The sequence below is a fragment of the Pristiophorus japonicus genome, chromosome 26 (genome assembly GCF_044704955.1).
Source record: "Pristiophorus japonicus isolate sPriJap1 chromosome 26, sPriJap1.hap1, whole genome shotgun sequence".
In the NCBI taxonomy this organism is placed as follows: Eukaryota; Metazoa; Chordata; class Chondrichthyes; family Pristiophoridae; genus Pristiophorus; species Pristiophorus japonicus.
The window spans coordinates 7,965,425-7,992,167 of NC_092002.1; the positions used below are offsets into that span (position 1 = coordinate 7,965,425).

At 49.4% G+C, this 26,743-nt stretch overlaps 1 protein-coding gene across 1 annotated transcript in view; it reads left to right on the top strand.

The window, feature by feature from the left end:
* The window catches only part of LOC139239074 (G-protein coupled receptor 4-like), a 51,988-nt gene that overhangs the window by 18,557 nt on the left and 6,688 nt on the right, over nt 1-26,743 (top strand). The window lies entirely within an intron of this gene.

The following is a 26,743-nucleotide window of genomic DNA, read 5'->3' on the forward strand; positions in this document are numbered from 1 at the left end:
AAAGTCTAAGTGAAAACTATTTACAAGGTGAGGCGGTCGGGGGCCTTTCTTTCCCTGGTGGACCGCCTCGGTACTTATGTCTGTTCTGGTGTGTTGGCTGTGCCCTCACTGGGCTGGGGTGTTGTTGGCTCTGCAGGGCTGCTAGGTGAGCCTGGCCTTGCTGGGCTGTTGGGCGTGATGGGTTCGATTTCCTGGTCCGGGGTGGTGTCGTTGATCCTTTGGGTTTGTGTTGTGGACTCGAAAAAGGTGGTGTCTGCTGTGGGTTGTTCAGGGCAGTCTGTGAATCGCAGCCTCGTTTGGTCCAGGTGCTTTCTGCAAATTTGTCCATTGTCTAGTTTGACTACAAACACCCTACTCCCTTCTTTAGCTATCACTGTGCCTGCGATCCACTTGGGACCATGTCCATAGTTTAGCACATACACAGGGTCAATCAGATCAATTTCCCGTGACACAGTGGCGCGACCATCATTTACATTTTGTTGCTGCCGCCTGCTCTCTACCTGATCATGCAGGTTGGGGTGAACCAGCGAGAGTCTGGTTTTAAGTGTCCTTTTCATGAGTAGCTCAGCCAGGGGCACCACTGTGAGCGAGTGGGGTCTCGTGCGGTAGCTGAGCAGTACTCGGGACAGGCGGGTTTGGAGTGAGCCTTCTGTGACTCGTTTAAGGTTCTGTTTTATGGTCTGCCTGCACATTGGAGGCTGGTTTAAACAGGGCCGAGGTGACATGTTTGATCCCATTGCGGGTCACGAATTCTTTAAATTTAGCCCTGATGAAACATGGCCCGTTGTCACTGACCAGTATGTCAGGCAGGCCGTGGGTGGCAAACATGGCCCTCAGGCTTTCAATGGTGGCGGTGGCGGTGCTTCCCGACATTATTTCACATTCAATCCATTTTGAAAAAGCATCCACCACCACCAGGAACATTTTACCGAGAAACGGGCCCGCATAGTCGACATGGATCCTCGACCATGGTCTGGAGGGCCAGGACCACAAACTTAGTGATGCCTCTCTGGGCGTTTTGCTCAACTGAGCACATACGCTGCATTGCCGTACACAGTACTCTATAAGTCAGAGTCGATACCGGGCCATCACACGTGGGATCTGGCTATCGCTTTCATCATTACTATACCCGGGTGTGTGCTGTAGATATCCGAGATGAACGTCACCCTAACTTTTTTGGGTAGCACTACGCAGTTACCCCACAACAGGCAGTCTGCCAGAATGGACAGCTCGTCCTTTCGCCGCTGGAACGGCTTGATTAGCTCTTGCATTTTAACGGGGATGCTGGCCCAGCTCCCATGCAGTACACAGTTTTTTACTTGGGACAACAGAGGATCTTGGCTGGTCCAAGTCCTAATCTGGCGGGCCGTGACAGGTGATTTATCATTTTCAAAAGCTTCCATGACCATCAACAAGTCTGCGGGCTGCGCCACCATCAACAAGTTTGCAGGCTGCGCCATTTCCACCCCCGTGGTGGGCAATGGTAGCCGACTGAGAGCATCCGCACAGTTCTCAGTGCCTGGCCTATGGCGGATGGTATAGTTATACGCTGATAGCGCGAGTGCCCACCTTTGTATGCAGGCTGAGGCATTAGTATTTATCCTCTTGTTTTCAGCAAACAGGGATGTGAGGGGCTTGTGATCGGTTTCCAGCTCAGATTTGAGGCCAAACAGGTACTGATGCATTTTCTTTACCCCGAAAACACACGCTAATGCCTCTTTCTCAATCATGCTGTAGGCTCTCTTGGCCTTAGACAAGCTCCTGGAAACATAGGCGACAGGTTGCAACTTCCCCGCAACGTTAGCTTGTTGTAATACACACCCGACTCCATACGACGATACATCAGATGCTAGCACAAGTCTTTTACACGGGTTATGCAATACAAGCAGCTTGTTGGAGCATAAAATGTTTCTGGCTTTCTCAAAAGCAATTACTTGGTTTTTTTCCCCATACCCAGTTCTCACCTTTGCGCAATAACACATGTAGGGGCTCTAAGAGGGTGCTTAACCCCGGTAGGAAGTTACCAAAATAGTTGAGGAGTCCCTGGAACGACCGCAGCTCCGTGACATTCTGTGCCCTGGGCGCGTTCCTGATAGCCTCTGTCTTGGTGTCTGTGGGCCGAATGCCGTCCGCCACGATCTTTCTTCCCAAAAACTCCAATTCTGTTGCCATGAAGACGCATTTCGACCTCTTCAGCTGCAGCCCTACGCAATCCAGTCGCTGGAGGACTTCCTCCAGGTTTTGTAGGTGCTCGGCGATGTCCCGACCCGTGACCAATATGTCGTCCTGAAAAACCACCGTGTGTGGTACCAACTTGAGTAGGCTCTCCATGTTTCTCTGGAAGATCGCTGCAGCCGACCAAATTCCAAACGGGCATCTGTTGTAGATGAACAGTCCCTTGTGCGTGTTGATGCAGGTGAGGCTCTTTGAAGACTCCTCCAGCTCCTGCATCATGTAGGCCGAAGTCAGGTCGAGCTTGGTGAACGTCTTGCCTCCTGCCAGCGTCGCAATAGGTCGTCTGCCTTAGGTAGCGGGTATTGGTCCTGTAGCGAGAAACGATTAATAGTTACTTTATAATCACTGCAAATCCTGACCGTGCCGTGCCATCACTTTTAAGTACTGGAACAATCGGGCTGGCCCACTCGCTGAATTCCACTGGAGAGATGATGCCCTCGCGTTGCAGCCTGTCCAGCTCGATTTCCACTCTCTCCCTCATAATGTGAGGTACCGCTCGCACCTTGTGGTGAATGGGTCATGCCTCTGGGACCAAGTGGATCCGCACCTTTGCCCCGGAAAAGTTTCCAATGCCTGGCTCAAAAAGGAAAGGAAATTTGTTAAGAACCTGGGTACATGAGGCCTCATCGACATGTGATAGCGCTCGGATGTCATCCTAGTTCCAGCGGATTTTGCCCAGCCAGCTCCTTCCAAGCAGTGTGGGGCCATCACCCGGTACAATCCAGAGTGGCAGTTCATGCACCGTGCCCTCGTAGGTGACCTTGACCATGGCGCTGCCCAGGACAGTGATAAGCTCTTTGGTGTACGTTCTCAGTTTCGTGTGAATGGGGCTCAGGGCTGGTCTGAATGCCTTGTTGCACCACAGTCTCTCAAACATTTTTTTACTCATGATGGATCAGTTCCATGGCTACGGGTAAGCCATTCAATTTTACATTTAGCATTATTGGTGGACATTTCATCGAAAATGTGTGCGTCCCGTATACTTCAGCATCTGCCTCCTCTCTCTGAGGCTCGAAATTGCTTTGATCCATCATGAACCGATCTTCCTCTGCCACGTGGTGGTTAGCAGGTTTTACAGAGCTTGCAGCTCATTTGCAAGCTCGTTGGAGGTGCCCCATTGTTCCACAGCTCTTGCAAACATACCCTTTGAAGCGGCATGAATAGGCTGAATGGAAGCCTCCACAACACCAACAAGCTGTGAATCGCCTTGCATTCATCCTTTGTTGCGGACTCTGAGTCATCTGGGTCACCTGAGGCCTGCTGGCAGTTGCAGGCTCGTGGTTTCTGCCCTGTACATTTCTGCTCGCAAACACAGTTCCAGTTAATTTATGAACATTGCTGGCACTTGTGTGCTGAGAGATGTGTTTGATGTTATAACTGGGTGGACGTAAACGCCTGTGCTATCGCAATGGCCTTACTGAGGGTCAGTGTCTCTACATTCAAAGGTTTTCATGGATGGTCTTGTGGCCAATGCCCAGTACAAAAAAGTCTCTGAGCATTTGCTCCAGGTAGCCATCAAACCCACATTGTCCTGCAAGTCGCCTTAGCTCGGCGACGTAGCTCGCCACTTCCTGACCTTCAGATCGCTGGCACGTGTAGAACCGATACCTCGCCATCAGCACGCTCTCCCTCGGGTTAAGATGCTCCCGAACCAGTGTACACAGCTCCTCATACGACTTATCTGTGGGTTTCACCGGAGCCAGAAGATTCTTCATGAGGCTGTAGGTCGGTGCCCTGCAGACCGTGAGGAGGACCGCTCTCCTTTTTGCAGCGCTTCCTTCTCCGTCCAGCTCGATGGCTACAAAGTACTGGTCTAGCCGTTCGACATAGGCTTCCCAGTCCTCACCCTCTGAGAACTTCTTCAGGATGCCCACAGTTTGCTGCATCTTTGCGTTAGATTCGTATTCTCGTCGCCAGTTATTGTGTTCCTAACACAGATGAGGCTGCACACAGGGAGGTTAAAGTAACAGTGACCTCAGTCTTTAATAAGACACTCCAGAGTGAGGAACAGGCCTTAGGGGTCCGGCTTATATACAGTGCTCCCAAGGGATGCTGGCATCCCTTGGGACTTCAAGGGATGAGCTCCCTGGTGGCGGAACTTGGGAGTGCATGCTTTACAGATACACAACAGTAAATCTGTGGAAATCTCTGCCCCAGAGAGCTCTGTAGGCTGGGTCATTGAATATAGTTAAGGCGGAGATAGACAGCTTTTTGAGCGATACGGGAGTGAAGGGTTTTGGGGAGCGGGCGGGGAAGTGGAGCTGAGTCCATGATCCGATCAGCCTCATCATCATAGGCAGTCCCGCATAGCTTCCACGCCAAAATGGAATGAGTTCACAGATGTTTCAATGAAGGACCTAATATTCTGGATCCCGAACTACATGTTGAAGGGGTGGAAGATGACTGTGGGTGGATTTTTTTAACGTGGGGTGGCCGTTGCACACCAGCCACCACACGGGGCTTGACCGAGCGAGGTCTTGGTCCAGTGGCAAGGATTACCGAAGACGCCTGGAGACCTGCTCTGCTGCACGGGCCTAGTGCGCGCACATATCGCACAGTGTGGGCTGGTCCGTGCTGCCCCTGGGCCCTGGGCTCTTCTGGGCCCCGAACTCTCGCCTCTCCTGGGCCCCAGTCAACTTCCTTCTCGAAACTCTTGCTGCTCCTTCGCCCCTCCTGCTGTGCCTGCCCGCACTGCAATCGGCGACCTGCCATAATCTTATTGAATGGCGGAGCAGGTTCAAGGGGGCCAGGTGGCAGACTCCTGCTCCTATTTCTTCTGTTCTTATAATTGGGGCTCTTTGATGGGATCCCGCAGCAGGAATGTTCCAGAAAGAGCTGTGTTCAGCAGCAGGTACCCTTATTTGAGTTTCGTGTGCACTGCGTTCAACCAGTTGCTCCATTTGGTCTGCAGCTTTTGCCAAGACAATGTTCCAAAACAATAACCTGATCTGAAGCAGATTATCAGAGGTGTCGATCTAGTGTGCCAGAGGGGACAGAATCCTGTGTGTACTACGCTATATGCAGAATGTGGGACAGGTGGACTCAAGGTGTTCTCATTGAAGAACTCCCTCACACACCTCCCCCCACCCACCCGCCACTGTAACGTATTTGCTTCACGGGTTCTTTGCTTAGGAATTCATAGCAACACATCGCTATTAAGAATGAGTTGGTTTATTCGCAAAAGGTTTAAGAACACAAGAACAGAAGAAATAGGAGCAGGAGTAGGCCATATGGCCCCTTGAGCCTGCTCCGCCATTTAATACACTCATGGCTGATCCGATCATGGACTCAGCTCCACTTCCCTGCCCACCCCCTTATCCCCTTATCGTTTAAGAAACTGTCTATCTCTGTCTTAAATTTATTCAATGTCCCAGCTTCCACAGCTCTCTGAGGCACGAATTCCACAGATTTACAACCCTCCGAGAGAACAAATTTCTCCTCATCTCAGTTTTAAATGGGCGGCCCCTTATTCTAAGACCATGCCCCCTAGTCTAGTCTCCCCCATCAGTGGAAACATCCTCTCTGCATCCACCTTGTCAAGCCCCCTCATAATCTTATATGTTTCGATAAGATCACCTCTCATTCTTCTGAATTCCAATGAGTAGAGGCCCAACCTCCTCAACCTTTCCTCATAAGTCAACTCCCTCATCCCCGGAATCAACCTAGTGAACCTTCTCTGAACTGCCTCAAAAGCAAGTATATCCTTTCGTAAATATGGAAACCAAAACTGCACGCAGTACTCCAGGTGTGACCTCACCAATATCCTGTACAACTGTAGCAAGACTTCCCTGCTTTTACACTCCATCCCCTTTGCAATAAAGGCCAAGATACCATTGGCCTTCCTGATCACATGCTGTACCTGCATACTAACCTTTTGTGTTTCATGCACAAGTACCCCCAATCACACTACACATTACCAGTTCATCCACCAGGCTCACAACTGTAGCCAAGTTTGCTGACGATGCAAAGATGGGTGGGAAAGCAAGTTGTGAGGAGGACACAAAGAATCTGCAAAGGGATATAGACAGGCTAAGTGAGTGGGAAAACATTTGGCAGATGGAGTATAATGTGGGAAAGTGTGAGGTTCTCCACTTTGGCAAGAAAAATAAAAAAGCAAATTATTTAAACGGAGAGACATTACAAAATGCTGCAGTACAGAGGGACCTGGGGGTCCTTGTACATGGAGCACAGAAAGTGCTACCCACGGGGCTTGGAAGTTCAGCCCAAGGTCACATAGGAAGGTGAGATTAAATCTGAAACAGTGTCTGGGCATGAGGCTTTGGTCACAGCTGTCTGAAATAGATAGTGTTCCATTCTGTAGTGTTCCATTCTCCGCCTTCATAATCATCAAAAAGGGGGGTTCATCCATTGCGTAGCCACACGGTGAGAGAAAGAGGAAAAGGGGTTTAGTCCATTGGGTTTGTGTACAGTGGGAGTGAATGGGAAGTGGTTTGATCCATTGGGATTGTGTACAGTGGAAGTGAATGGGAAGGGGTTTGATCCATTGGGATTGTGTACAGTGGGAGTGAATGGGAAGGGGTTTAGTCCATTGAGATTGTGTACAGTGGAAGTGAACGAGAAGGGGTTTAATTTGTTGGAATACTGTACAATAGGAGGGAATAGTAAGGGGTTTAACTTGTTGGAATTCTGTACAATGGGAATGAATGGGAAGGGGTTGGGTCCATTGGGATTGTGTACAATGGGAGTGAATGGGAAGGGGTTTGGTCCATTGGGATTCTGTACAAGGAGTAAATGGGAAGGGGTTTGGTCCATTGGGATTGTATACTATCGGAGTGAATGGGAAGGAGTTTAATTTGTTGGAATTTGGTACAATGGGAGGGAATGGGAAGGGGTTTGGGTCCATTGGGATTGTGTACATTGGGAGTGAATGGGAAGGGGTTTACTTGTTGGTATTTGGTACAATGGGAGTGAATGGGAAGGGGTTTGGGTCCATTGGGATTGTGTACATTGGGAGGGAAAGGGAAGGGGTTTGATCCATTGGGATTGTATACAATGAGAGTGAATGAGAAGGGTTTGTGTCCATTGGGATTGTGCACAATGGGAGTGAATGGGGAGGGGTTTGGGTCCATTGGGATTGTGTACAGTGGGAGTGAATGGGAAGGGGTCTGCTCCATTGAGATTAGATTGTGTACAGTGGGAGTGAATGGGAAGGGGTTTGGGTCCATTGGGATTGCGTGCTGCACTGAGGTTGAATTTTGCTGGGGATAGTTGTCCTTGGAGTATCAGACACGTCCAAGTTTCACCTTGTACCTGTCCCGATGGCTGAACTGAAGCTGCTGCATTTCCCTATTGTATAAAGTTTCATTTTGTTTGCTGTCCTTTTGCCAAGGCAGTAAGTGATCCCTCTCAACGATTGGATATTTAATCTACTGCACTGTGAGAAGTAGAGGCGGTTTATACTGAGGATCTGTCTGACAGTGCTGACAGCTGAGAGTGGGCAGTAACACTCTCGGAGCAGTGCAGAGTATTTCAACATAAGTTCCCATACTTAGGATTTGGAACCAGCCCTAATCTTGTTCCCGCCTTTCTCGGGATGGTGCTGACTAACCGCTAAGGATTTAAGGGGCACGGTAGCGTATGTTATTAGACTAGTAATCTAGACGCCTGGGTGAATGATCCTGGGTCATGAGTTCAAATCCCACCACGGCAGCTGGGAGAATTAACTTCAATGAATTAAATAAATCTGGAATTAAAAAGCTAGTATCAGTAATGGTGTGGAAATCCGATTGTTGGAAAAACCCATTTGATTCGCCAATGTCCTTTAGGGAAGGAAATCTGCCGCCCTTACCCGGTCTGGCCGATATGTGACTCCAGACCCACAGCAACGTGATTGACTCTTAACTGCCCTCTGAAATGGCCCAGCAAGGCACTCAGTTGTGGGAGATCGCAGTCACCAATGTGGGCTCACACAAATACTTTTTTGACATGTAGTCACTGTTGTAATGTAGGAAATGTGGTAACCAATTTGCGCACAGCAAGCTCCCACAAACAGCAATGTGATAATGACCAGATCATTTGTTTTAGTGATGTTGATTGAGGGATAAATATTGGCCCCAGGACACCGGGGAGAACTCCCCCTGCTCTTCTTCGAAATAGTGACCACGGGATCTTTTACGTCCACCTGAGAGAGCGGCCGGGGCCTCGGATTTAACGTCTCACCCGAAAGACGGCACCTCCGACAGTGCGGCGCTCCCTCAGCCCTGCACTGGGAGTGTAGATTTTTCACATTGCTGTTTATGGGAGCTTGCTGTGCACAAAACTGGCTGCCGCGTTTCCCACGTTACAACAGTGACTGCAATTCGCGAAGTACTTCATCGCGAAGTAAAGCGCTTTGGGACGTCCGGTGGTCGTGAAAGCCTTTCTTTGCTTGTCTCTCTCTCTCTCGCTCTCTCTCTCTGCACAGTGATAAAGCCCCTTTAAGGCCAGCCACACTCTCGCTGGCTAGTGAAGCGAGTCAAGCACAAGCTGTTAATCTGGAGCAGTAATAGCCGAGCCATCGGTGTAAGCACCTGGGCCAGGCAGGAGAGGCAGAATGGGGCGAGGTGGCTTCAGAACGACCCAGCCACTGTTCGAAGGGCAGTGACTAAAGCCGAAATGATCGGTATTAGTTAAAATAAAACATCACGACACAGTGGGCGTAATCCCAGCAGTCGTGGGAGTTACCTAATCATGACACCGGACTGTGAGACTGCACTGCGCTCCTGCAGATATAGCAGAACCTGGGACTCGAGCACTTCAATGGGATATGTGAGCATTGTGTGATTTTTTTTTTCTTCCTGACGTTTTATTAAGTCGATCGAACTCTAACCTGTTTTCCACCGTCCGGGAAGAATCCAAGTTCTGATTCAGTGGGTCGGGGGGATAGGAGACCACGGACCCTCTCCGCGTGTGACTCTTTCAAACCCTGCTTAACGCACCGTCCCCTGTGCCGACATGCAGGCCGACAGACATGTTGGACGACATCTTGGAGAGGTGTCTTGGCCTCCGTATTTAAGGAGGGATATCCTTGCATTGGAGGCAGTTCAGAGAAGGTTCACTCGGTTGATTCCTGAGAATGAAGCGGTTGTCATATGAAGAAAGGTTGAGCAGGTTGGGCCTGTACTCATTGGAGTTTAGAAGAATGAGATATGATCTTATTGAGACGTATAAGATTTCTGAGGGGGCTGGACAGGGTAAATGCAGAGAGGATGTTTCCTCTCGTGGGGAAATCTAGAACTAGGGGGGCATAGTTTCAGAATAAGGGGTCGCCCATTTAAAACGGAGATGAGAAGGAATTTTTTTCTCTCAAAGGGTCAGTGAATATTTAAAGTGGAGATATTCTTGAATGATAAGGGAGTCAAGGGTTATGGGGAGCGGGCGAGGAAGTGGAGCTGAGGCCAAGATCAGATCAGCCACGATCTTAGTGAATGGCGGAGCAGGCTCGAGGGGCCGAATGGCCGACTCCTGCTCCTATTTCTTATGTTCTTATGTTGGAAGCTGTTGCCAGGGAGATACACATTGGGTCAGTATCGTAGCCTATAGGGAGAAGGTTGACGGTTAACCCCGGGAGCTGTTACCAGCCTGGAGCCTGCAAGCAAATGATTTGTTAGCCGTTATGTGGGACCTGATAAACACTTTGAAGTGTCTCAAAGATGATTTTTGTTTCTGACTTGATGACTAAGCGGTTAAGCTTCAATACAATTGAGATTGGGTTGTTCCTTGGTGCGTTGGGAGAGACAGGATAACTGGGAAAAAAATATTTTGCATCTGATACGAAGTCGGAAGGAAATTGAGAGAAACTGTGACTAAAGAATTGGGTAGAAATGGTATAAGGTGGTGAATTATCCAGGCTGTTACTCTAGGGATCCAACAAGCGATTGATTAATGGGCATGGCAACAGGGGATGTGAGCATGGATTGGTTGAAGAGGTTGTCACTCAAGGGTGTAAGATTGTATTGACTAATGGGAATGTCACTTAGGGTATAAAGGTACATTCACTAATAGAAGTGTCACTCCGGGATGTATTAATAGGAACACAGAAAAGGCCCCTCGACAGATTCAAAAATCTGTCTATCTCCACCTTAAATATATTCAATGAGCCAACCTCCTGAACATAAGAAATAGGAACAGGAGTACGCCATTCGGCCCCTCGAGCCTGCTCCGCCATTTAATAAGATCATGGCTGATCTTCTACCTCAGCTCCACATTCCCCCACCATCCCCCGCCCCCCCCGATCCCCATAATCCCTTGATTCCTTTAGTGTCCAAAAATCTAGCGATCTCAGGGAGGTAACAAACTGGCTATTAGGCACGCCCAAATAGATTGATCAAATGGAGCCTCACTCAGGCAATTCAGAGGAAGGACCTTCCCTAAAGTGGAACTTGCTTGCCCTTGTGTCCTCTGAATGGCTGACTTGACGGGGATGCCAAGGAGAGGAGGAATACTGTAGCGCAGGTGTCCTAAGGCAAGCTCAGGGAGGACAGAAACGTCCCGTGGAGCAGAAGGGCATTTCTCGCCCAATGTATCCTGGACGTTGTAAAGCTCGTGACTATATCAACAAAGCGGACCATTCAACATATGTTGAGCCAGCTATTGCCAAAGGCAACCATCCAGCACAGTGGGCCCTGTAACCGGACCCAGAATGTCCACAAGGGAACATAATGTTTGTGATCGCAAGTATTCTTGGCAATGCTTCTGAGTCAAACATGCCAGTGAAATATCCTGCCAGTTCCCAGCTGCGAAGGTCCATTACTGACAAGGAGAGGGCTCGCTCCATCCTTACCAATTCCTGACAGAGCTCAAGAGGTTAAAGTGAATCCATCGATATATTAATAGAAATGCTGTGCCTGTGTAAGGTTATAGGACTGCACGGTGCGAGAGGCAAATACGATTCTGATCAATCCGATCCGATGAATACAGTAAAGTACCGAACAGAAGGAAGCCATTCCGCCCATCGAGTCTGCATTGGCTCTTTCATAAAAACATAAGAATTAGGAGCAGGAGTCGGCCATTCGGCCCCTCGAGCCTGCTCCGCCATTCAATGAGACCATGGCTGATCTTCTGCCTCAACTCCACTTTCCTGCACTGTCCCTATATCCCTTGATTCCCTTAATATTCAAAAATCTGTCTTGAATATACTCAAAGACTGAGTCTCCATAGCCCTCTGGGACAGAGACTTCTAAAGATTCACGACCCTCTGAGTGAAGAAATTTCTCCTCATCTCAGTCCTAAATGGCTGACCCCTTATCCTGAGACTGTGTGACCCCTGGTTCTAGACTCCCCAGCCCGGGGGGAAACATCCTCCCTGCATCTACCCTGTAAGAATGTTGTATGTTTCAAAGAGATCACCTCTCATTCTTCTAAACGCTAGAGAATGTCGGCTTAATCTATTCAATCTCTCCTCATAGGACAATCCCCCCATCCCAGGAACCAGTCTGGTGAACCTTCACTGCACTCCCTCTGTGGCAAGTGTATTTCGAAGAGCAACCCAGTCAGTCCTACTCTCCCCACTCTTTCCCCAGATCCATGCCATTTTTTCTCTTTCAAGTATTTATCCCATTCCCTTTTGAAGGCGACTATTGAATCTGTATTCACCACCCTATCATCAGAGCATTTCAAATCCTCAACTCATGAAAAAGCGTTTGCTCATGTCGCTTCTGGTTCTTTTGCCAATCACCTTAAATCTGGGCCCGCTGGTTATGAAGCCTTCAGCCTTTGGAAACCATTATTTACTCTATCTTAATCCTTCATGATTTTAAACTCCGTATTCAAATCTCCTCCGCTCCGAGGAGAAAAAGCCCAGCTTCTCCAGTCCATCGGCCTAACTGTAATCCCTCACCCCTGGAGAAATTCTAGTAAGTCTCTCCTGCGCCCACTCGCCCGCTCTTTCCCTATAGCCCTGCAATGTTATTCTCCTTCAAATATTTGTCCAACTCCTGATTGAAGGCGATTTGGAATCTGCTCCCACCACCCTCTCAGGCAGTGCTTCCCAGATCACAACAACTCGCTGCATGAGGAGCTTTTTCCTCTGGTTCTTTGCGACTAGTTACAGAGATAAACACAACACAACCAAACCCTTCTCTGCGCTCCAGCCTGCCTCCATTCCAAGGTCCCTTCTCTCTCCCCCCGCCCCCTCCATTCCCCACAAGCCTAAGTAGTCTAATACCCATCATCATCATTGGCAGTCCCTCAGAATCGAGGAAGACTTGCTTCCACTCTTAAGGCGAGTCCTTAGGTGGCTGAACAGTCCAATACGAGAGCCACAGTCCCTGTCACAGGTGGGACAGACAGTGGTTGAGGGAAAGGGAGGGTGGGACTGGTTTGCCGCACGCTCCTTCCGCTGCCTGCGCTTGGTTTCTGCACGCTCTCGGCGACGAGACTCGAGGTGCTCAGCGCCCTCCCAGATGCACTTCCCCCACTTAGGGCGGTCTTTGGCCAGGGACTCCCAGGTGTCGGTGGGGATGTTGCACTTTATCGGGGAGGCTTCAGGAAAAATGCAGGGAACCGCACCAGCCCTCATACATGGTCTTCTTCGACCTTGCAAAGTTCAACTGCGAGAGTCTATGGAGCGTCCTCCTCTGTTTCGGATGCCCCCCCAAAGTTCGTCACCATCCTCCGCCTGCTCCGCGACGACATGCAGGCCGTGATCCTGACCAATGGATCCATTACAGACCCAATCCATGGCCGGACCGGGGTCATACAGGGCTGTGACATCGCCCCAACCCTCTTCTCAATCTTCCTCGCTGTCATGCTCCAACTCACAGTCAACAAGCTCCCCGCTGGAGTGGAACCAAACTCAACACTACATCAGCAGCAACTCCATCGAGGGGTCTGGACAGAATAGATAGAGAGCAGGTCAGTCAGCATATGTGGAGAGAATCAGAGTTAACCTTTCAGGGCTGTGACCCATCGTCAGAGGGATTTCTAACACAAAGGGTGAGAGGTTTTTGACAATTACCCAGATAAGCTAAAAAAACAATTTAATGTTTAGTCTCTTGGAAGACAGCGAGCTCATTAACCATCTTCCAACTGGCTCCAGATCCACATCCCAAATGGGACTATCCGTGAGAAACTACCCCCATTCAAGCAAGCTTTAACTTAAAACACATATAAAAATGTATCTAAACACTTTAGGAAGGATGTAAAGGCCTTAGAGAGGGCGCAGAAAAGATTTACGAGAATGGTTCCCAGGATGAGGGACTTCAGTGACGTGGATAGACTGGAGAAGCCGGGGTTGTTCTCCTTGGGAGCAGAGAAGGTTGCGAGGTGGTTCAAAATCATGAGGAGTCTGGACAGAGTAGAGAGAGAGAAACTGTTCCCATTGGTGGAAGGGTCGAGAACCAGAGGACACGGATTTAAGGCGATTGGCAGAAAGGCGACACGAGGGAAAACGTTTTTACGCAGCGAGTGGTTAGGATCTGGAATGCGCTGCGTGAGAGGGCGGGGGAGGCAGACTCAATCGCGGCTTTCAAAAGGGAGTTGGATAAGTCCCTGAAGGAAAAAAATTAGCAGGGCTACGGGGAAAGGGCGGGGGAGAAGGACTGGCTGAGGGGCTCTTGCAGAGAGCCGGCACGGGCTCAATGGGCCGAATGGCCTCCTTCTGTGCTGTAACCGTTCTGTGATTCTATGCTTATTGGTATCTGACTTCTTTTGGTCCTCGTCCAGACCTTCCATTACCAGGCTTCTCTTCTACTGGTAACTGGCCAAGCTACAGCGCACTGCCGACATGATTACCTCCTCCTGCCAGACCCCCAGCCACAACCATTTATGATTTATTTTAGCATTCCTTCAATTTAAAAAAAAATAGATAATTCTGTCTTTTTTTTTGTCAAATAGTTGAGAGCCGATCACATAGCAATTGCTATCTGTCAGCCGTGGCTCAGTGGGCATCACTCTCGCCTCTGAGTCAGAAGATTATGGGTTCCAGTCCCTCTCCAGAGACTTGAGCAGATAAATCCAGGCTGATGTTCCCAGTGCAGTGCTGAGGGAGTGCCGCACTCACTGTTGGAGGTGCCATCTTTCGGATGAGATGTTAAACTGAGGCCCTGTCTGCTCTCTATAATGGATGTAAAAGATCCCACGGCCATTATTTCAAAGAAGAGCAGGGAAATTATCCCTGGTGTCCTGGGACCAATATTTATTCTTCAATCAACGTAACAAAAACAGATGACCTGGGTCATTATCTCATTGCTGTGTGTGGGAGCTTGCTGTGCGCTCAATGGCTGCCGCGTTTCCCACATTACAACAGTGGCTACACTCCAAAAGTACTTTGGCTGTAAAGCGCTTTGGGACGTCCAGTGGTTGTGAAAGGTGCTATTTAAATGCAAGTCTTTCTTTTCTGTGCTAAATCAGAGTGAGGGCGCTGGATTGACAGAGGGGCAAACTCATGGAGACACTGTGAGATATGACCCTCGGCTGATATCAGTCCAGTTCCCTCACCTCGTCACGCTCATTGGGGTTTTCCTTATCCGGCCTTTTTTTCCAGTGAATTTGCCTTCGCTCACTGTTTAAATAACAAGTCAACAGAAACTGACAGAAAGTCCAACAATTGGATATTAAAAGTTATTAATAATTATTCTAAGTGTGGGGTTATTGAAACAGGCTCTGATGGATAGGCTTGCTTTTTAGCAGGAATGCAGGCGTTCGTTGCTGCCTAAAAGAGATCTTTTTTAATTCATCCGCGGGATGTGGATGTAGCTGACAAGGCCGGCATTTATTGCCCATCCCTAATTGCCGCTTGAGAAGGTGGTGGTGAGCCGCCTTCTTGAACCGCTGCAGTCCGTGTGATGAAGGTCCTCCCACAGTGCTGACTTTGTCACAGCGGTTTGGGTCAACTGATTGTCTCGCTGGGCCATTTCAGCGGGGCAGTTAAGAGTCAATCACATTGCTGTGGGTCTGGAGTCACATATTGGCCAGACCGGGTAAGGGCGGTAGATTTACTTCCCTTAAAAGGGCATTAGCGAACCAGATGGGTTCTTACGGCAATTCAGTCATTTCATAGTCACCATTACTGACACTAACTTTTTAGTCTAGATTTTTTTTAAATTGATTTAACTGAATTTAAATTCGCCCAGACGCCATGGTGGGAAATAAACTCACGTCTTCCAGATCCTTATTTCAGGCCTCAGGATTACTAGACGGGTAACATGACCACTACGCCCTTGTGGTCAGGTTCTCCCGATCGGATTCCACATGATAGAATCGTAGGGGTTTACGGCACAGAAGGAGGCCATTCGGCCCGTCGTTTCCTGTGCCGGCCGACAAAGAGCAACCCAGTCTAATCCCACTTTCCAGCTCTCGGTCCATAGCCCTGTAGGTTACGGCACTTCGAGTGCACATCCAAGTAAATTAGATGAAGGGTTCTCCCTATACTATCCTTTCAGGCAGTGAGTTCCAGACCCCCCACCGCCCTCCGGGTGAACAAAGTTCTCCTTAACTCCCCTCTCATCCTTTTACCAATTACGGTAATTCCATGCCCGCTTCGAAAGATCGTCCGAAACCTTATTTTGGAAAGGGACCATTCCCAGGGAGCGGGAGTCTCTGACAGGCCGTCAGTTATTGGGTTCAGTGGCGACAGTCACTTCTGTAAGTGATCTGAACATTTTGCTTCCATGGGAGTTTATTCCCACGCTACTCTACTTGATTGGTAGCAGGGCCCGCATGTGTTACAATCAACCTCTTTGTGACCTGAACTGTCTTTCATCTCTCCTGGAGCAGACCAACTTACCGCTAGGTGGGGCAGCACTTGGTTCAAGTCGTTATGATGCTTTATTCCTGAGGCGAATGTTTCTTTTTTTCATTCATTCCCGGGATGTGGGCGTCGCTGGCAAGGCCGGCATTTATTGCCCGTCCCTAATTGCCCCTTGAGAAGGTGGTGGTGAGCCGCCTTCTTGAACCGCTGCAGTCCGTGTGGTGAAGGTGCTCCCACAGTGCTGTTAGGGAGGGAGTTCCAGGATTGTGACCCAGCGACGATGAAGGAACGGCCGATATATTTCCCAGTCGGGATGGTGTGTGACTGGGAGGGGAACGTGGAGGTGGTGGTGTTCCCATGCGCCTGCTGCCCTTGTCCTTCTAGGCGGTAGAGGTCACGGGTTTGGGAGGTGCTGCCGAATAAGCCAATGTATGGACTGATAGTTATTATCAGATTCATTTTGTTCAGTTGACGCAATGTGATTGCTTAAAGCAATGAATACGATACACGGGCCCACTTCAGAGCGTTATCTTACTTAAGTTAAATCAGATCAGGAAAGAATGAACAGGCTGGGTCTCTTTTCTCTTGACAAAAGAAAGTTGAGGGGTGACCTAATAGAGGTCTTTAAAATTAAGACAGGTTTTGATGGTGTGGATACAGAGAGAATGTTTCCACTTGTGGGGAAGAGCATAACTAGAGGCCATCAATATAAGATAGTCACCAAGAAATCCAATAGGGAATTCAAAGAAAGAAACAAAGTGTTGCATTTATATAGCGCCTTTCACAACCACTAGATGTCTCAAAGCACTTTACAGCCAATGAAGTACTTTTGGAGTGTAGTCACTGTTGTAATGTGGGAAACGCAGCAGCCAATTTGTGCACAGCAAGCTCCCACAAACTGCAATGAGATAATGACCAGATCATCTGTTTTTTGTTAAGTTAATTGCGGGATAAATATTGGCTCCAGGACAACAGGGATAACTCGCCTGCTTTTCAAAATAGTGCCATGGGATCTTTTACGTCCACCTGAGAGGGCAGACAGGGCCTCGGTTTAACGTCTCATTTGACAGTGCAGCGCTCCCTCAGCACTGCACTGGAGTGTCAGCCAGCATTTTTGCACATAGGTCCCTGGAGTGGGACTTGAACCCACAACCAGAATGTGGAATGTGAGAATGTGGAACTCGCTGCCACAGGGAGTGATTGAAGTGAATAGTATCGAAGCATTTAAGGGGAGGCTAGACAGGCATATGAGGGAGAAGGGAATAGAAGGTTATGCCGATAGATTTAGATGAGGAAAGACGGGAGGAGGCTCGAGTGGAGCATAAACGCCGGCCTGGACTGGTTGGGCCGAATGGCCTGTTTCTGTGCCGTATATCCTGTGTTCATCATCATCATAGGCGGTCCTGCGAAGTGAGGATGACTTGCTTCCAAGCTAAAAAAGGATGAGTTCACAGGTGTTCCAATGAAGGACCTAATATTCCGGATCCCGAACTACATCCTGAAGGGTGGAAGATGCCTGTGCGTGGATTTTTTTAACGTGGGGTGGCCGTTGCACACCAGCCACCACACGGGGCTTGACAGAGCGAGGTCTTGGTCCAGTGGCAAGGGTTAACCAGGACGACTGGAGACCAGCTCTGCTGCACGGACCTAGTGCGCACACATATCGCACAGTGTGGGCTGAGCCCGTGCTGTCCCTGGGCCCCGAACTCACGCCTCCCCTGGGCCCCGATCGCGTCCCTCCACCGTCTCTCGTCGCTCCTGCTGTATCTGCCCACGCTGCAATCACCGACCTGGTCCTTGATGACGTCACTCTTCGCTGCCATCGCAGCTCGTGCTGCTCCCTGGAGTAGTACGCTTCCACGCTGCTCCCAAGCTGCTGCATCCTGTGTTATCCCATGTAGAATAAACCCCCTCCGCATTTAGCCCTCCAGTCCAGGGCAGTGTTATGTTCTGAATGTCTCCACAAGACTGCACTGTAAGCTCAAACTGCTGCGACCTTGGTCTCTTTAATGTGACTCTAGAGTGGGGAAGCAGCATGGTGAATCACCTTTTATACCTGCTTGCCCAGTGTGCACAGGTGACCCACAGGTCTCCCACAGGTGTGCCCCCTGGTGGCAAGTCTTACATATTGGTGAGGTTTACATACATACTTAACAGGCAGGATCTTCCCTACAACCTTCAACCCAGAGACAGACGGAGATCAAAGGCTTTTCTAACACAAAGGGTGAGAGCGTTTTGACAATTACCCAGATAAGCCAAAAATTGATTTAATGTTTAGTCTCTTGGAAGACAGCGAGCACATTAACCATCTTCCGACTGGCTCCGGAGCCACATCCCAAATGGGACTATCCGTGAGAAACTAACCCCATTCAAGCAAGCTTTAACTTAAAACACATATAAAAGCAAGTCGTATCTAAACACTTTAGGAAGGATGTGAAGGCCTTAGAGAGGGCGCAGAAGAGATTTACGAGAATAGTTCCAGGGATGAGGGACTTCAGTGACGTGGATAGACTGGAGAAGCCGGGGTTGTTCTCCTTGGAGCAGAGAAGGTCGAGAGGAGATTTGATCGAGGTGTTCAAAATCATGAGGGGTCCGGACAGAGCAGATCGAGAGAAACTGTTCCCATTGGTGGAAGGGTCGAGAACCAGAGGGACACAGATTTAAGGCGATTGGTAATAGAACCAAAGGCAACATGAGGCAAAACGTTTTTACGCAGCGAGTGGTTAGGATCTGGAATGCGCTGTGGAGGCAGACTCAATCGCAGCTTTCAAAAGGGAGTTGGATAAGCCCCTGAAGGAACAAAAAGTTGCAGGGCTCCGGGGAAAGGGCGGGGGAAGGGGGACTGGCTGAAAACCGGCACGGGCTCAACGGGCCGAATGGCCTCCTTCCGTGCTGTGACCATTCTGTGGAAAATGTATTGAATGCCAGAGAAGGCTCGAGGAGCCTGTATGGCCTACTCCTGCTCCTAATTTTTATGTTCTTATTAAAATGGTCAAAAAAATCATGAAACGCAGCCTCCTCTTTGGGGTCCTGAATGTGACATTGCCTTTTTAAAAGGGATTTTGACAGCGATACTGTGTCCTTGAAAGGGGGTCTGGATGGTAGCACTTTCTCTTCGAGCGTGCCCGGGAGGTGAGACTCTTTAATGTAGACTTGTGTCGGCGCCAGTCACTTCAAAATTTGGCAGCTCCCTGTCATCCATCACCTTCCAAATAGCGTTGGGCTCATTGGATAAATGAAGAGGTTTGGCTTTTATCGCGGCTCTCCTGCTGTAAATGGCCCGAGCCTGAGTGATGAGGATGTCTACATTCTCAGCACACCGTTACATTACGAGAGGCAAGGGAAGCTTTCAGTGGCATCCGCAGTTACCCGTGAGGCTGCAATTATCTGTAATTCTTAAACAGCAGCATCCGTTTTCCTGGCACCCTTTGTAATTGTCACCGAGCTAATGTAGGGTTTCGGTTCTGGCTGAGCCTTAAAGGGGACATTCTCTCCCTGACAATTTGCTTGCAAGACCCTTTTTTTTTGTTGTTGGGAGATGTCAAAAGCGTCCCCAACTTGTGCGATTCGGTGCGATCTATCTCCCTGCGCTCAGTTAGTGCTTAGGTTGGAGGTGAGATCTTTGATTGACAAGTTAATGAATAATCTGCACATGTAAATGTGGAACTCATCGTGATCAGAGGCGCTCCCTCGAACGAGGATGACTTGCTTCCACACGAGTTCACAGATGCTTCAATGAAGGACCCCATGTTCCAGTCCTGAACTCCAATCTCTTTCTCAGCATGTGGGCATCGCTGGCGAGTAGGCCGCCTTCTTGAACCGCTGCAGTCCGTGTGGTGAAGGTGCACTGTTAGGGAGGGAACGGATATCTTGTCGAAGAGCGGGAGCTGAAACACTCGATGCATTTTAAGATAGTTTTGCATCTTTAAGAAAAACATGCCATGCAGGAAAAGACTTGCATTTATATAGCGCCTTTCACAACCTCAGGGCCTCACAAAGCGCTTCTCATCCAATGACATATTTTTGGAATGTAGTCACTGTGGGAAATGCGGCAGCCAATTTGCGCACAGCAAGCTCCCACAAACAGCAAAGTGATAATGACTGGATAATCTGTTTTAGCGATGTTGGTTGAGGGATAAATACTGGCGGGACACCGGGCAGAACTCCCCCTGCTCTTCTTCGAAATAGCGTCGTGGGATCTTTTACATCCACCTGAGAGAGCAGACGGGCCTCAGTTTAACATCTCATCCGAAAGACGGCACCTCCGACAGTGCGGCGCTCCCTCAGCACTGCACTGGGAGTGTCGGCCTAGATTTATGTGCTCAAGTCCCTGGAGTGGGACTTGAACCCACGGCCTTCTGACTCAGAGACAAGAGAGAGTGCTGCCCACTGAGCTACTGGCTGACAGGAGGCAGAAGCTATAAAATATCCTAATGATAAGAATCTTTTTTTCTCTTTGCTCCGTTCCTACCTGTTGGGGCCTGTTCAGTTGTTTTTACTTTGCCTGAATTGACTTTTTCCCACAGTCAGGTGCAGCTCCTGGCTAGATAGCAGTCAATCATGGTGGAAGAATGAATGAATCATACACAAGAACATAAGAATTAGAAGCAGGAGTCAGCCATTCGGCCCCACGAGCCTGCTCTGCCATTCAATGAGATCATGGCTGATCTTAGACCTCAACTCCACTTTCCTGCACTATCCCCATATTTCTCGATTCCCTTAATATCTAAAATCTATCGATCTCCGTCTTGAATATACTCAAAGACTGAGCCTCCACAGCCCTCTGGGACAGAGAATTCCAAAGATTCACCACCCTCCGAGTGAAGAAATTCCTCCTCATCTCAGTCCTAAATGGCCGACCCCTTTATCCTGAGACTGTGACCCCTGGTTCTAGACTCCCCAGCCCGGGGGAAACATCCTCCCTGCATCCACCCTGTAAGAATTTTGCTTGTGTTGAAGAGGTGACCTCTCATTCTTCTAAACTCAAAAGAATATGGGCGTAGTCTACTCAATCTCTCCTCATAGGACAATCCCCCCACCCCAGGAATCAGTCTGGTGAACCTTCGTTACATCATCATCACAGGCAGTCCCTCGAAGCGAGGATGACTTGCTTCCACGCCAAAAAGGGATGAGTTCACAGGTGTTTCAATGAAGTACCTAATATTCCAGGCTCTGAACTACATCCTGAAGGGTGGAAGATGCCTGTGGGTGGATTTTTTTAACGTGGGGTGACCGTTGCACACCAGCCACCACACGGGGCTTGACAGAGCTGGGTCTGGGTCCAGTGGCAAGGGTTAACCAGGACGACTGGAGACCAGCTCTGCTGCACGGACCTAGTGCGCGCACATATCGCACAGTGTGGGCTGGGCCCGTGCTGACCCTGAGCCCTCGACTCTTCTGGGCCCCGAACTCACGCTTCTCCTGGGCCCTGATCACATCCCTCTACGAACTCTCGCCGCTCCTGCTGTACCTGCCCACACTTCGTTACACTCCCTCTATGGCAAATATATCCTTCCCTATGCATGGTAGAAGTGTAACACAGACATGTAACAGGGAGTGTGTGAGGTCACGTGCTCTATGCCAGACTTTAATATATCGCACAAACAGATTCTCTGGCCAAAGAGTCACTTATTTTTCGTGCATTATCTTCAGCCTTTTTGCAGTTTACGTTGGCAGCTTGTCCTGTGTCAGACGCAGCGAGGGAGGAATTACACTGAGCAGGATTCTGCCATCATTTCACGCCAAATGTTCGTCAGTAAATGACCCGCATTTCGATAGCGCCTTTCACTAACCTCAGGACGTCCCAAAGCTCCTTGCAGCCAATGAAGTACTTTGTGGGGTGTAGTCACTGTTGCAAAGTAGGAAACGCGGCAGCCGATATCGCGCACAGCAAGCTCCCACAAACGATGACCAGGTCATCCGTTTTTTTTTTAAGTGATGTTGATTGAGGGATAAATAATGGCCCCAGGACACCGGGGAGAACTCTCACTGCTCTTCTTCGAAATAGTGGCCGTGGGATCTTTTACGTCCACCTGAGAGAGCAGACGGGGCCTCGGTTTAACGTCTCCTCCGGAGGGTTATGCGTACTGTGAATTCCACGTAGCGAGAGGTCCTGTGGGACGGAGGGCAGTAGAAGTATGTTTGAGTTTGTGTGTGTGTGTGTATGTGTATTGGCACATGTGGCGGGGCCTGGTCTCCAGTCGTCCTGGTAAACCCTTGCCACTGGACCAAGACCCAGCTCTGTCAAGCCCCGTGTGGTGGCTGGTGTGCAACGACCACCCCACGTTAAAAAAATCCACCCACAGGCATCTTCCACCCTTCAGTTAGCTGAGAACTCATCTTTAGTGTGAAAGGAAGTCATGCCTGTGATGCTGCTGCTGATGATGATCAGATGCGCAGAAGGGTTTTACAAGAGGAAGGCAGGAAACAAATACCGATGAGTTGCGGAGGGAGAAAAAGCTCAACTATGTGTCAGCCGGGGCTGTTTGACTGAACTACGCATCTCCTTCAAGGGAATGGACAACTGCCAAACCAAAGCGGGGGATGAGCTGGGATATTGAGATAACTAAGCGATCCCTTCTCGGAATACTGAGAAAAGACTTGCATTCATATAGCGCCTTTCACAACCTCAGCCAATGAAGCCCCTTTGAAACGCTGCTGAACTGGACGGTAATTTGTGCACAGCATAATAACATAAGAAACAGGAGCAGGAGTCGGCCATTCGGCCCCTCGAGCCTGCTCCACCATTCAATAAGATCATGGCTGATCTGATCTTGAAGGGCTCAGTTTCGCTTCCCTGCCTGCTACCCTCGATTCCCTTATCGTTCAAAAATCTGCCCATCTCCACCTTAAATGCATTCAATGACCCAGCCTCCACAGCTCCCTGGGGCAGAGAATTCCAAAGATTCACGACCCTCTGAGTGAAGAAATTTCTCCTCGTCTCAGTTCTAAATGGGCGACCCCTTATTCTTAAACTATGCCCCCTAGTTCTAGATTTCCCCCATGAGTGGAAACGTAGAAACATAGAAAATAGGTCCAGGAGTAGGCTATTCGGCCCTTCGAGCCTGCACCACCATTCAATAAGATCATGGCTGATCATTCACTTCAGTACCCCATTCCTGCTTTCTCTCCATACCCCCTTGATCCCTTTAGCCGTAAGGGCCACATCTCACTCCCACATCTAACATCGGCAAGTTCCCACTGAACCTTTCCTCACCATTTTTTGGCTGCTCCACTTGAGGAGGAATTTCTTCTCTCAGAGGGTGGTGAATCTGTGGAATTCTCTGCCCCAGAGAGCTGTGGAGGCTGGGTCAGTGAATATATTTAAGGTGGAGATAGACAAGTCTTTGGATTGGGTTTCAAGCCACAACCCCCTCACTCAGAGGCGAGTGTGCTCCCCACTGAGCCACGGTTGAATAACCATGAAAGCAACGTTGCTGGTAAATGAATGGCAATTTCTCACACGTGCCATCAAACTCAACTTTTAATTAATTTTCACAATAACTTAAGCCATCCAATCAGAAAATCACCTGCTCTAATGACTCCTCACGAGGTACTGCTGTTATACTGGGGAGCGTAATGTATTTGCTTCGTGGGTTCTTTACTTAAGAATTCATAGCAACACATTGCTATTAAGAACTAGTTGGTTTATGAACAAAGGTCTAACAATCACACTACACATTACCAGTTCATCCACTAGGCTCACAACCACATGCCTCATCGTGGATGACCTAGACCCAACTGAGTCTTGTGAGCATCACGTGACTGGCCAAGCCACTCACAATGTAACAGCTCTACAACTATTTTTGTAAGAACTTTTAAATCAAGTACCTCCTTTTCGTGAGGGCACTGGAACCCACAAATGTCCAAATTAACATGGGAATTTTACCAAATGAAATTAAGATTTGGTTGCCGGGGGTGATGATGCACTCCAGTCCCTCCGGCGCCCACCCCTCGCGGAAGGCCGCGAGCGTACCGGTGGACACCGCGTGCTCCATCTCCAGGGACACCCTGGCTCGGATGTAACCGCGGAAGAGAGGCCGGCAGTCGGGCTGAACGGCCCCCTCGACTGCCCGCTGCCTGGACCGGCTGATGGCCCCCTTGGCCAGGCCCAGGAGCAGTCCTACGAGGAGGCCCTCGGACCTGCCCCGCTCCCCCTCCGCACAGGGTGCCCAAAGATCAGGAGTGTGGGACTGAAGTGCAGCCAGAATTTGAGGAGCAGCCTCTTCGAATATTGGAAGAGGGGCTGCAACCTCGCACACTGAACATGGACGTGGAACACGGACTCCTGTAACAGGTCTACAGAAAGGCACTTTCAAGGCAAAAACACTCCCGAGGCCAAAGTCTATCTCCTCTGTGGTAGGTCTGACTGTGGAGGAGTTTGTAGCCACAAGGGAAATGCCTATTTGGCTCAATTCACTCCAACCCCAGGCCAAGCATGAGAAGACTTTGCTGGCCAGGGAGAACAGTCTCCCGGGAAAAACAGAATTTGCTTGCCTTGGCACAAATGGTTCCATGGTGGTTAACAAAATCGCAAACTGACGGGTTGAATTCAACCACCAGTCCAGCTCCTAGGCCCAGCAGTTGGTCACAGAGGGAGCGAGAGCGACTGAATTATTCTCATCAGACCCGGGCTTTGATGGAAATCTGATATGGGCAGCACCTCCGCAGAATCTGGTAAGAGCCAACCCAAAGCTTATTTCTCTTTGAACCTGTATCCAACTGGTTTAAGAGAATTCAAAAGAGAAGACTGAGGAGTGAAGTAGTAGAGGTCTGTAAAATGATGAAAGGTTTTGATGGAGTGGATACAGAGAGAGTGTTTCCACTTGTGGGGAAGAGCATAACTAGAGGCCGTCAGTATAAGATAAATCCAATCGGGAATTCAGAAGAACTTCTTTACCCAGAGAGTGGTGAGAATGTGGAACTCGCTGCCACAGGGAGGGGTTGAATCGAATAGTATCGATGCATTTAAGGGGAGGCTGGACAAGTATATGGGGGAGAAGGGAATAGAGGGTTAGGCTGATAGATTTAGATGAGGAAAGACGGGAGGAGGCTCGAGTGGAGCATAAACGCCGGCATGGACTGGTTGGGCCGAATGGTCTGTTTCTGTGCCGTATATCTCTTTCCTTCTTTGTGTCAGTCATCATCATCATCATAGGCAGTCCCTCGGAATCGAGGACGACTTTCTCCCACTCTAAAAATGAGTCCTTAGGTGGCTGAACAGTCCAATACGAGAACCACAGTCCCTGTCACAGGTGGGACAGACAGTGGTTGAGGGAAAGGGTGGGTGGGACTGGTTTGCCGCACGCTCCTTCCGCTGCCTGCGCTTGATTTCTGCACGCTCTCGGCAACGAGACTCGAGGTGCTCAGTGCCCTCCCGGATGCACTTCTTCCACTTAGGGCGGTCTTTGGCCAGGGACTCCCAGGTGTCGGTGGGGATGTTGCACTTTATCAGGGAGGCTTTGAGGGTGTCCCTGTAACGTTTCCTCTGCCCACCTTTGGCTCATTTGCCGTGTAGGAGTTCCGAGTAGAGCGCTTGCTTTGGGAGTCTTGTGTCAGGCATGCGGACAATGTGGCCTGCCCAGCGGAGCTGGTCGAGTGTGGTCAGTGCTTCAATGCTGGGGATGTCGGCCTGGTCGAGGACGCTAACGTTGGTGCGTCTGTCCTCCCAGGGGATTTGTAGGATACACCATTATTTTGCCACAGTTGATAAAATATTTGATAATAATCTTTAATTTGCGGTAATGTGTTGGACAGATTCTCTGTACTGTTAGTGTGACCTCATGCTCAAAGGGTATTTTGGGATCTCTACAGGTGTGTTTGGGCCATTACAGATTCAGTGACCATCTTCATTGAAGTCAGGGCAATGTCAGCACTCCCACGTCCAACCAATCTATGACCAGCTACACCTACCAGGAAAAGCAGACAGGCTTATCAGTCTGTGGCTCAGTGGGTAGCACTCTCGCCTCTGAAGGCTGAGGGGGGAACCCGATAGTGGTCTTTAGAATTATGAAGGGGTCTGATAGGATAGGAATGGAGAAAATGTATCCACTCATGGAGGAGACCAAAACTATGGGCCCTAAGTGGGTAGTGCTCTCTCTCGTCTCTGGGTCAGAAGGTTGTGGGTTCAAGTCCCACTCCAGAGACTTGAGCACATAAACCCAGGCTGACACTCCCAATGCAGTGCTGAGGGAGTGCTGCACTGTCGGAGGTGCCGTCTTTTGGATGAGACGTTAAACCGAGGCTCCGTCTGCTCTTTCAGGTGGACGTAAAAGATCACTATTTTGAAGACGAGCTGGGGAATTATCCTGGGGCCAATATTTATCCCTCAATCAACATCACAAAAAAACAGATGATCTGGTCATTATCACATTGCTGTGTGGGGGAGCTTGCTGTGCGCAAATTGGCTGCCGCGTTTCCCACATTACAACAGCGACTGCACTCCAAAAGCGCTTCATTGGCTGTAAAGCGCTTTGGGACGTCTGGTGGTTGTGAAAGGCGCTATATGAATGCAAGTCTTTCTTTTTCCTAAATATAAGACAGTCACCAACAAATCCAATGGGGAATTCAAGGGAAACTTCTTTACCCAGAGAGGGGTGAGAATGTGGAACTCGCTGCCACAGGGAGTGGTTGAGGCGAATAGTATCGATGCATTTAAGGGGAGGCGGGATAAACACACGAGGGAGAAGGGAATAGAAGGCGAGATGAAGTGGGAATGGGAGGAGGCTCGTGTGGAATATAAACGCCAACATGGACCAGATGGGCCAAATGGCCTGCTTCTGTGCTGAGCTTGCTCTGTAATTCTATACACTACTTCAA